Here is a 10,060-nt window from a genome sequence, read left to right as displayed (position 1 = left end):
GTGCATAAAATAATTATAAACTTATTTTGGGGCTGCTTTTAATTTTTTTTTCCTGGGCCTCAGAGCAGCAATAATTAGGCTAAAAAAATACATAATTTTTAAGCACAAAAGTTGATGCTTGAACTTGTGACAAAAATGATGACTATAGATTCTGTTCTCCACACATTTTGTTATAGGCCTAAACAATGCGACCCAGGGACTCCTTATTTCTTGATTTTGCCCATTTTGGACTCCTTAAATCTCAAGTTGAACTGGGTCCGATAAAAACTGTATGGACTCCTAGATTTCAAGATGCACGGAGGCATAGGCCTAAATCATCAATTAAAAATAAAAAAATAAAAAGATCATCCAGTAAATCTTTTGAATCACCATAGGCCAACAACACTAATAATTTCACTGGAATATTTGACAAGTTCTGAAGTTTAGAATTTCGGACCGTAGATAGACTCCTTAAATTCTCATCGGACCCCTTAAACGTTGGTTTTGCAGGTACCGGTACCGTACCAAAGGGTCCAGAAAAATTAAATTGGACCCCTTGGTCTTTTGTGCTCGCGCTACCCCTGATGCAATCTCATACAAAATATGAAAATGAGTAGACCCTATAGAAACCTATAATAGGCCTAACCCATTCTCTTTTTCTTCCCGTTTTTCTTTCATATAAAAAAAAGAAAATCTGATAAAATTAACAGCATTTCTCAATTTGTCTGAAGTTTAAAATTGGGGAAGGCAAGAATTTTTTTTGGCCAGCCAAAAATCCCACCAAAAATGTTGGCAGGTCGAAAGAGGGAATGGGCCTTAGGTAAAAAGTATGGAAATGTTGAAATATGAAAAAGGTTCATGCCCCCCCCCCCCTTTAACGCATAATGGACTAGATATGAGCGCTGGGGTGGGGGCACGCCAAACTATTGAGGAGAAAACGATTTAGGCACACATTTGCTCGCGGACCGCCATTTTTTACTTATTCGGAAATTCATTAAAACTTCGTTTTTTAATAAAAAAATTTATTAAATGTAGGGGTATGCTACAATTGAAAAAAAAGGTAAACGTGGGGGGGGGGGCACGAATTTCAAGTTTGACGCCAAGCTACAGATGGGGGAAGCGATTTTTACACGATTGTTGGTCGAAGCAGCCACAAAAAAAAAATCGATTTTCATTAATTTAAAATAATTTTGAACTTCACTTTGATGTTCTACAAATCATATACTATACTTTGAAAACGTGCTTGATTTATTGTTGTAAATGAGATGTACGTTTTACAAAAGTGTTGTTGTTTCAGCCCTCTTTGAACCACATCAGGGCTTACAAAAAGTATCTGTGATATTTGAATTCTTCTACACGCTATAGCTCGTTATGAAATGATCAATGCAATTGTTGCCAAAGCTTACTACCATTCGCAAGATTCTGTGAATATATTATAGGTTTTCCCGTCCAAATTCAAACTTTGGTCGTTCAGTTTAGTATAAGTGTCATTCCTTTTCGCGCGAAATTGAATGAACGCTTACATTCTCGATTTCAATTTAGCAAATGTGCAATCTATTTCATTTAATACGCATTTAAAATTCTAAATAGTGCACCCAATTTCGCACATTGTGCAGCAAATTTCGCAAATTGTGCAGCCAAATTCACGTGGCCTTGAATTCAGAGCCTATTTGGAAATTCAAATTCATATATGCGGAAACAAAATGGAAAAATGTTCAATCAAATTCGCAAAATCCAGAAGTTCTTAAATATTTTACAATGGTTCAAATATAAAAATGGTATTTATCGTGTTTATATTGAACATTAGATACATGTATCGTCAACATTGTACAAACAAGCACGCTATATTAAAGCTATATATTAAATGTGAAGGGAAAACATATTTTTAAGTAATGTTTAAAATTGCCGTATGCATAGGCCTAGTAAAAAAGAAAATGAATTATAACTAATTATAATATATTTAAAAGCATTTTCCTCGGTTTAGTTCAGAAACCATAAAGTGATGTATGTCCCAAAGTTCAATCAAGCTCAGTCTAGTTAATCATATAAATTATAAAAATATAATGAAACTATTCCTTTAAGTTAATGCTACTTCTTCTTACGATAGGTCTTTTTTAAATCTTCGTATTTTTAATTGTGTAATATGTATCGTATAAGAATAAAAACTGAATGAACACAGTCAAAACAACATCCAGAAATTAAATAGCTAAGCATATTTTGCAGTTGACTTATAAACATATCCTTCACCATCACAACCTGTTTAATTAGACCCATTTCGTGTCCATTTCATTGTGTGAAAATCTGAACTATAGGCCTATTGTATAATATTTTATCAATTTTTGTTGGGGGGCACCGACCATGAAGGGGGAGACATCGGGTCTGATTGGGGGGCACAAGACGTTTTTGGCCATTTTCCTGTGGGATTTTTAAAAATTTCAGATCGTACCCCTATGACGCTACGCCACTGGATTAACTGACATGTTATTTTATTAATTTTTATTCGGGGGCGCCGACCATGATTGGGGGCATCGGTCTGATTGGGGGGGCACAAGCCATTTTCGCCAATTTTCCTGTGGGATTTTTTAAAACTTCAGATCGATTGGGGGCACGTGCCCAGCCCCCCCCCCCAACCACCCCGCCCGTGCCCCTATGACGCTACGCCTACTGGATTAACTGACATGTTAAAGTGTTAATATTGCTAACACCGGAACGTGTTAAGCGACGTGTTAAACATATTTTAATGCGTTCATGTGTTTAAAACAATATTAACATGTTACATTCGTATTCGAATTTGCAATCATTAATGTGTTTGTATATGAACGCTGTACCTAAAGTATACTTCTCATTACAAGCATTACCCATTAAAACATTTGTGTGTTTATTCTGTGTTACATAGGCCTACTCCCTTTTTTCTGCTGCAACGTAGACGTAGGGCCTATGATAGGCCTATATCAGTATACTTGCGCATAATTTCAAATTGAATTCCTTTTCGCTAATTAGATTGTCGATGCATGAAATTGAAAATAGGATTAACAACGTTTCGCAGTCCCCCGTACATCTTTGGCGAAATTGATTGCCTATTTCTTTAAATTAGACGTCTAATGCTGAAATTGAAACATTCGAGAACGAAATTGAATTCACAATAACGAATTGTTCTGATCATACATTAATTTGATTGAACTAAAATGAAATCGATTGCTCATAATGCGAAAAAGAAATCGGGATTCGTTGCGATCATTCAATCTTGCGCGAAAACGAATGACACTTTTATTAAATTGAACACACAAGTTGCGAAATTGGCCAGGAAAACCTATATATACGAGGGGCGGTCAATAAGTTCGTAGAACACGGTATAGGGCCTACTTGAAAGAGTACTAGCCAAATTCTTTCTATATCACTCTTGAGCATGGTCATTACAAACCTTAATGCACCCGTCGCAATTTTTCTTGAAATCTTCTATGTCAACAAAATGGAAGTCTTCCGATAGCTCCTTGAGCCACTCTTCAGTGAAGGCTCACCAGCATTGATCACCAGCAAACCTGATATTATGAAGCTAGGACTTAAAATCCTAACATAGGTTTCACTAACTGGAGGTCATGCCTGAACCACAATGTGGTTACTTTAGTTAACTGTCCCCTCTGTCGTGAATGGCAGCTTGACAAACTAAGAATAGCGTACAGGACACAATCCGAGAATAGTCACATTCCTACCATCAACCTTCTTTACATGATGGCTTGCCTCAATTTTGCTATCAAAATTGTATGATATAGGCCCGTGATTGTACTTTCATTTGGCAAATGATCTGTCATCAAGACTCTCCCTGGATCTCAGACACAGCGATGAACACCTTGCACTATGGTGACCGAGTGATGATCTTCTTAGGGTGTGGGAGATCCAGGTGCTTCCACTAAATGCTCTCGTAATTCCAGTGATTAATGTATGTTTTATCACCTTTAGCCACATATAGATTAAACTTTATACCTCGGTCCGCATTCTAAGTGTATAGAAGGTGAGGACCTGAATATGTCAATTGGTATCAAATTTGTACATTAAGATTCTGGGACCCCGTCTAGAAGACACCCTGGAATACCCAATGTTAATGGATTAATGTTGAAAACACATTCATCAGAGTTGTCATATTTTGTGGCTATCTCATCTTTCTTTTTTGGCTCTTTACTCATTATCAATGCCACTGTACCAGCACGTATGTCGTTATTGGTGACGTCAGCAAGTCTTTTGGACCTTGGATGATCTTCAAGGACGCTCATTCCATTCTTGAACTCTAAGAACCATTTCGTTGCTGTTGAATATCAAGGACTTCTTTACCATTTACAGCAAGTTTTCACCGCCGTTCGGAGAAATTTCCATAATGACCCTGTATTCACTTCTGGTAGTACCTGTGAATTCATGGAGGTAGGCTTCCTCTGAAGAGTGTCCTACCCACATACAGTGATGTAATAATCTAATTTCAAGCTTTGCAGTAATGTTTCGAAGCAACAAGCTTTCAAATGAGACCAAATTCAATACCGTGCGACAAAGTATACATACCGAGTTCTACGAACTTTTTGACCGCCCCTCGTGCAAATCGCAAATAATATAGTTGCTCAGAACCCCTCAGAACTTATAAGAAGTCTGTCTCTGTTTCTTATGAAAAGATGTCTGCATATCCGGTGTCTCCTCTAGCAAAAAATGAAAGAAAAAAAGTACCCCTCTGACCAAAGGGCAAAGGAAAAGAAAAGGGCAAGGAGCCCCTTTTCTATCAAAATTCAGCCCATGGGCCAAAATAGTATAAAATACAATTGTATTGTTACAATACCTTTAATGCCCTTTTCATCTGGATCATGGGCATAAATAGTGTAAAATTCAAATTTTTTGCGGGCCTACGCGCGCACGTGCACACCGTCCCAAGAAAGCCTTTTTTGGAAGCTCGAAGACATGAACAGTCTCTCTAAAAACAAAAATTGCATGTTGCAACTGCAATTTTTTTCAGCTGTGCCCCTGAAATTTTATTTTGCTCCCCCCCTGACCAAGAAAGCTGGCTACGCCCCTGAAAAAACTGTTACATTAATGAACGTGTTCCATACGAAGTTGTATGAACGGAATACAAAACTAGTTTTAAGCAATTTAGGCCAATGACCCGATTCACAATTTTAATTCAATTATTTAATACTTTCTCTTTTTTCAAGTTTGCCAGAACTTTGAAATTTGGGAATCAGTGTTTTGGGAATCAGCCACGGAGGGAGTAATTAAAGTTTTTTGGAATTTTTGGCTTGCAAAATTTAAAGTGAATGGAACTTGAACATTGGCACATCGTTTGGAAAATTTGGGGCTCAATTATTGCACAGTCGATCCCCTTGGATTTGCAGCCTGTTTCATTTTCACAGCTTTTAGCCATCTACTATACATTAGGGACCGTTCACAAACACTTGTTAGGGGGGCCTGATGCCACCTGCCTGATGCAAAAAAATTTCATCGCAAAATTTTTCGCCCCACTTTCAGACCTCAAAAATTTCAGAGCCCCCCCCCTTTTTTTGACATGAAAATCATGGGTAAACCCCATATAAGCATATAAACTCAATTTTCCCAGGAAAATTTGTGGTCATTTTTTTTCAGGCCCCCCTTAAGAGGATCAAAACTTTTAAGGGCCCCTTTTTGCATCAGACCCCCACAAGTGTTTGTGAAAGAACCAGAGGGATTTTGACATGTTTTAGCACTGAGACGAATATACCTTATTCGTCTCAGTTTTAGCATCTACCCGCAAAAGATCCCCAGTTTTTTAGCATTTGGAACTTAGTGGCTAAAATTCAAAATGTAGGCGTGTATTATACCTGTATAGATCCAATTGTTTTCTATTGCATTGTTAAAAGGTGGGAAAAGAAATATTTAAATAATTATTTTGAAACTTTAGGCCAACTTCACTTCATGGGGGATTTTATTACGCTTGATTTAGGAATACCAGTAATGTGGCATGGCAACCATGATTCATTCTGCAGCAGACACGTGAGCGGCTGGGAAATGTCTTTTTCCACGTGCAGCGGTGAGGTGAGGACGTGCCTGGTGAAACTGGCAAAATTTTAGGCGGAATTCATTCCAATTTTGACCGTTTTCCTGCACTTATTCTATAAGCAATTTGATTATTATTGTGGGGTAGTATCTGAATTTCAATTATATGAATGTTGAAACCGCGAGAGGATTTTGAAATGACGAAATATTAGGTGTGAAAAATAGTTGCGAAATCGAGAGCTCTCGCATGCGGGATCGATATCATGCATCAGATGGTCATTGTGCACGTGTGGCGCGGCATTTTACTTATCTGCAATTTTTCAACTGTAACTTCAAAACTTGTGTTTAAGATTGATGTCATTTGAAGTAACCATTATTACCGCATTTATTTTAATATTAAGACTGCTGGATGGATTAGAATTGAGTTGATCAAGAACTTCTATTTCATGTTCAACTTCTGTTCAACTCCCAAGCCAAATTCAAATTGCAGACCATGAGACATACATGCATGCAGACCCAAACTTATTTTTAAAAGTTTGAATGTGTTTTGCTCATGAGTTATTTCAGTTCATTTGCTTCAGTTCAGTTCATGAGCTGCTTGCAATTTATGTATCGCATATTCATGATATTATTTATTTTGTTGTGTTAATAGTAGTATTTACTATTTAGTTTGAAAAAAAAAAATTATATCAATCATGTCAATTTCACAAAACTACACCATTGCAAGTGGCATTGCCTTGCATGCTAGGTGGTTTTCATGTTTTAAAGGCTGTATTTTGTGCAGAATTCCTTTAAAAAAATTGAGCGTACTCACTTCTGGTTCTGCCGAGTCGAGTGCTCATGTGCTCCTCCAACATTGTGAGAATTATTTTCCACCACCAGGTCTAGTCATGCACATGCTTGACGTTGCGTGCAATATAATACATGTATACGCGAGCCGGGGCGATGGTCAATGTAACGCATGTATAAAAAGGAACTTTGCAACAGATTATTATACCCGTATTTATACTATAGCGCCCAAATTCTACCTCGCCATACCCATGTTGATAATAGCTAGTTATGAAAGGCAACAGCCAAAATCAAATGGGTCATCAAACCACATTTTATTAATATATCGAATTAAAGCCCTTGCTTGAGTAAAGAAAGCCAAAACTGAAAACCATTTTGTCATACTTCTGGCACTTTCCATATTTAAACAAAGACAAAGTTCCAAAATATAAAGCCAACATTTGAATTTTGATGAATCAATTGCAAAACAAAACTGCATCATGATAGAGCAGCTTTTCTATATGGAACTCATTAAAATCTCACAAAAATAAATTATATATTTGGGTCAAGTGAAGTATGGGGTCATGTGTCGTATGGTGGGACCCCAAAATAGTGGGAGGCGTTACATTTTTCTATCCTCTTTCAGATTTAATTTGTTGGTACAGAGCTATTCTTTGTCCAATTGCGTAAAGTTTGGGCTCATTATACAACTTGATTATTCTACTTTTCAAATATGTTTCACAATTTGAAATTATCATTTGTTTAATTCGTGAATATTACAAAATAATATGCACAGCGGCCAATTGTCTGTAGCTTGATCATTAGCATTTAATTTTGGAATGAGTTGATTTATCATGTGGGCTTGTGATGCTTGTGTATATAAACTCCCAATTTATACAAAATAATTTTGGCATCTCCAAATGGGGCAGAAAAATCTTGCAAGAGTCCAGTCCTCGTTTATGGAATTTAGGGTTGGGGTAGGGCAGTCTGGTAAAGTTGCACCCTATTCGGTAATCGCGCCGAAAAATCGAGCATGATTTTCATTGGCCTATAGATATGTTGCATGTACATGTACTGATGTAGGACACATTTTCACTCATCTGGTGGCACTGCATAAAGGGGTCAGAATTTCGTCTAGAATCAGAGGAACGATTCTCGTAAACAGATTTAAGTTGATTCCATCAAACGTTTGTGGTCATGTGTCTTATGGTGGAACCCCAAAATACCTGGTGGTGTTACATTTTTCTCTCCTCTCTCTGATTTAACTTGTTGTCACAAAGCTATTCTTGGTCCAATTGCATCAAGTTTGGGCTCATTATACAGCTTGATTATTCTAATTTTCAAATATGTTTCACAATTTGGAATTCAAATTTGATTAATTAGTGAAAAAAATTAAAATGGTAACGATGATAAACCTGGTGGATAAGTGGTAGAGGAGTATGTACAATCTCTATGGCAAATGCTTTGAAGACACGACATCTATTTGAATTTTAAATTATATCACTGTCAAATTGTGTGATATACATGCAAATCATACCTCAAATGAAAGCTTGTTCATTCATTATTCATATTCAGGTATTAATTTTATCTAATTGTGTTTACAAGTATTCACTGAGAACCGCAAGTCACAAGAACCGCAATTTTTTCCTATTCACTTACACACAAATGCCAAAATTTTCAGTCACAACATGCGTTTTGGCTTTCAATTGTTGTATCTTGAGAACTATACACCCTAAGATAGGAAAAGTATACATTTTTGGAACGCTTTATACCCCAGGAATCTAAATATGCAGTTAAAATAAATGTAGGATACACTCTAAAGAAAATATTTTCGAAAATGTAATCAACATTTGGTGCATGAAGTTACGTATATTTTAGCACCCTGTATCACCACTTTGGTCAGTCATAACATAGCAAAAGTATACATTTTATTAAAGCGCATAGTGTGGCCCGTCACAAAATTAAGATTTCATTTGAGGTATTCCATATCAGTAGCAAATGCAATAAATTACAAATTTTCTAGCAAAACTAAATTTTTTCATGATATCACCCTATATATTTTCTTACACACCCTGTATACCAACTTCAATTTTGCATAGTTGGATTCCTTGGAACATAAGCTTTCCAAAAATGTATAGTTTGGCTAGTGTGAGATGTATAGTTTTAGATATAATCAATTTTAAGTGAAAAGGAAGACAAATGATCAAAATTAGTGCTTGTAACGCAAATGTGCCCCACCATATGACACACGACCTTGTAGGTTACACAGAAGTTGATTTGTGAGAATCAAATGATTCCCGCAAATTCTGCAAGAATGAAGATTGATTCTCGCATTGTGGAACAAAATTCTGACCCTGCATATTATGGAAATCAATCAACTTTATTTTGACAAGGAATGGCTTGTACACATAGCAGCATAACACAATGATGATTCCATAGATAGGGACAAATGAATTCCTGTGATTTATCAAATCTTTTCCAAACACCTGTAGAATGTTTTGGATCTGATGTGTTATTAAATATGCTGCTGCAAGTATAGGTGGAAATAAGTGGGTAGTAGTAGGCCAATTTTTTTATGCAAGAATTTTGTTTGGCCACTTGCAGATTTGTCACCTAACAGACGGCACACAATCATCCCAGAAGTTGAAAAAAGCAGCGAGAGAAATCTGAAATGGCTCCGGTAAGTAGCTTGTTTGAGTGAACTTGGTTGGGAGGGCTTTCAGTCTTGCAAGATCGTATGTCGAAGGCAGAACTGCGGCAGTGGTAGAAATTTATTAGTTGTCAAATAATTGAAGGAAGTGAAATTGCAGTTTAAATGCGGTATTTGAATAGTTGAGGGGGAATTAATTTGGATTTAACAAGTGAAGGGCAGTAAGAAATAGCCTCCTTTATTTGCATGCTTGTTATATAAACCAAACAAGTGTGTCAGATGTGGGAGGAACATTAAACCAATGAGGGACTAGCTCCACCTGCATGAAACAAACCAATGTTTTGTGCAGACTATGTTGGGTCCTACATTTTTACGTTAGTCGTCTTTCGACTAAAGACCTTGTGGCAGGCAGCACGGTTCGTCAACAATATGCAAGAATTTTGGTGTTGTATATAAAATTGAACAGTTCCAATATTATATTGTAACCACTTTGTTTGACCACTTGCAGGTTTTAAATGGAACCTACCAGAAACACTCAAATAATCATCGCAGAAGATTACTTGAAAGCAGCAAGCAAAATCACAAATGGATCGGGTAAGTTGCTCGTTGTGTAACTTGGAAATAAATTGACATTGATAACTGAATAGGTGGAGACTATCA

The sequence above is a fragment of the Amphiura filiformis genome, chromosome 17 (genome assembly GCF_039555335.1).
Source record: "Amphiura filiformis chromosome 17, Afil_fr2py, whole genome shotgun sequence".
Lineage (NCBI taxonomy): Eukaryota > Metazoa > Echinodermata > Ophiuroidea > Amphilepidida > Amphiuridae > Amphiura > Amphiura filiformis.
The sequence above is the reverse complement of the archived record's forward strand: the minus strand, read 5'-3'. Positions refer to the sequence as shown.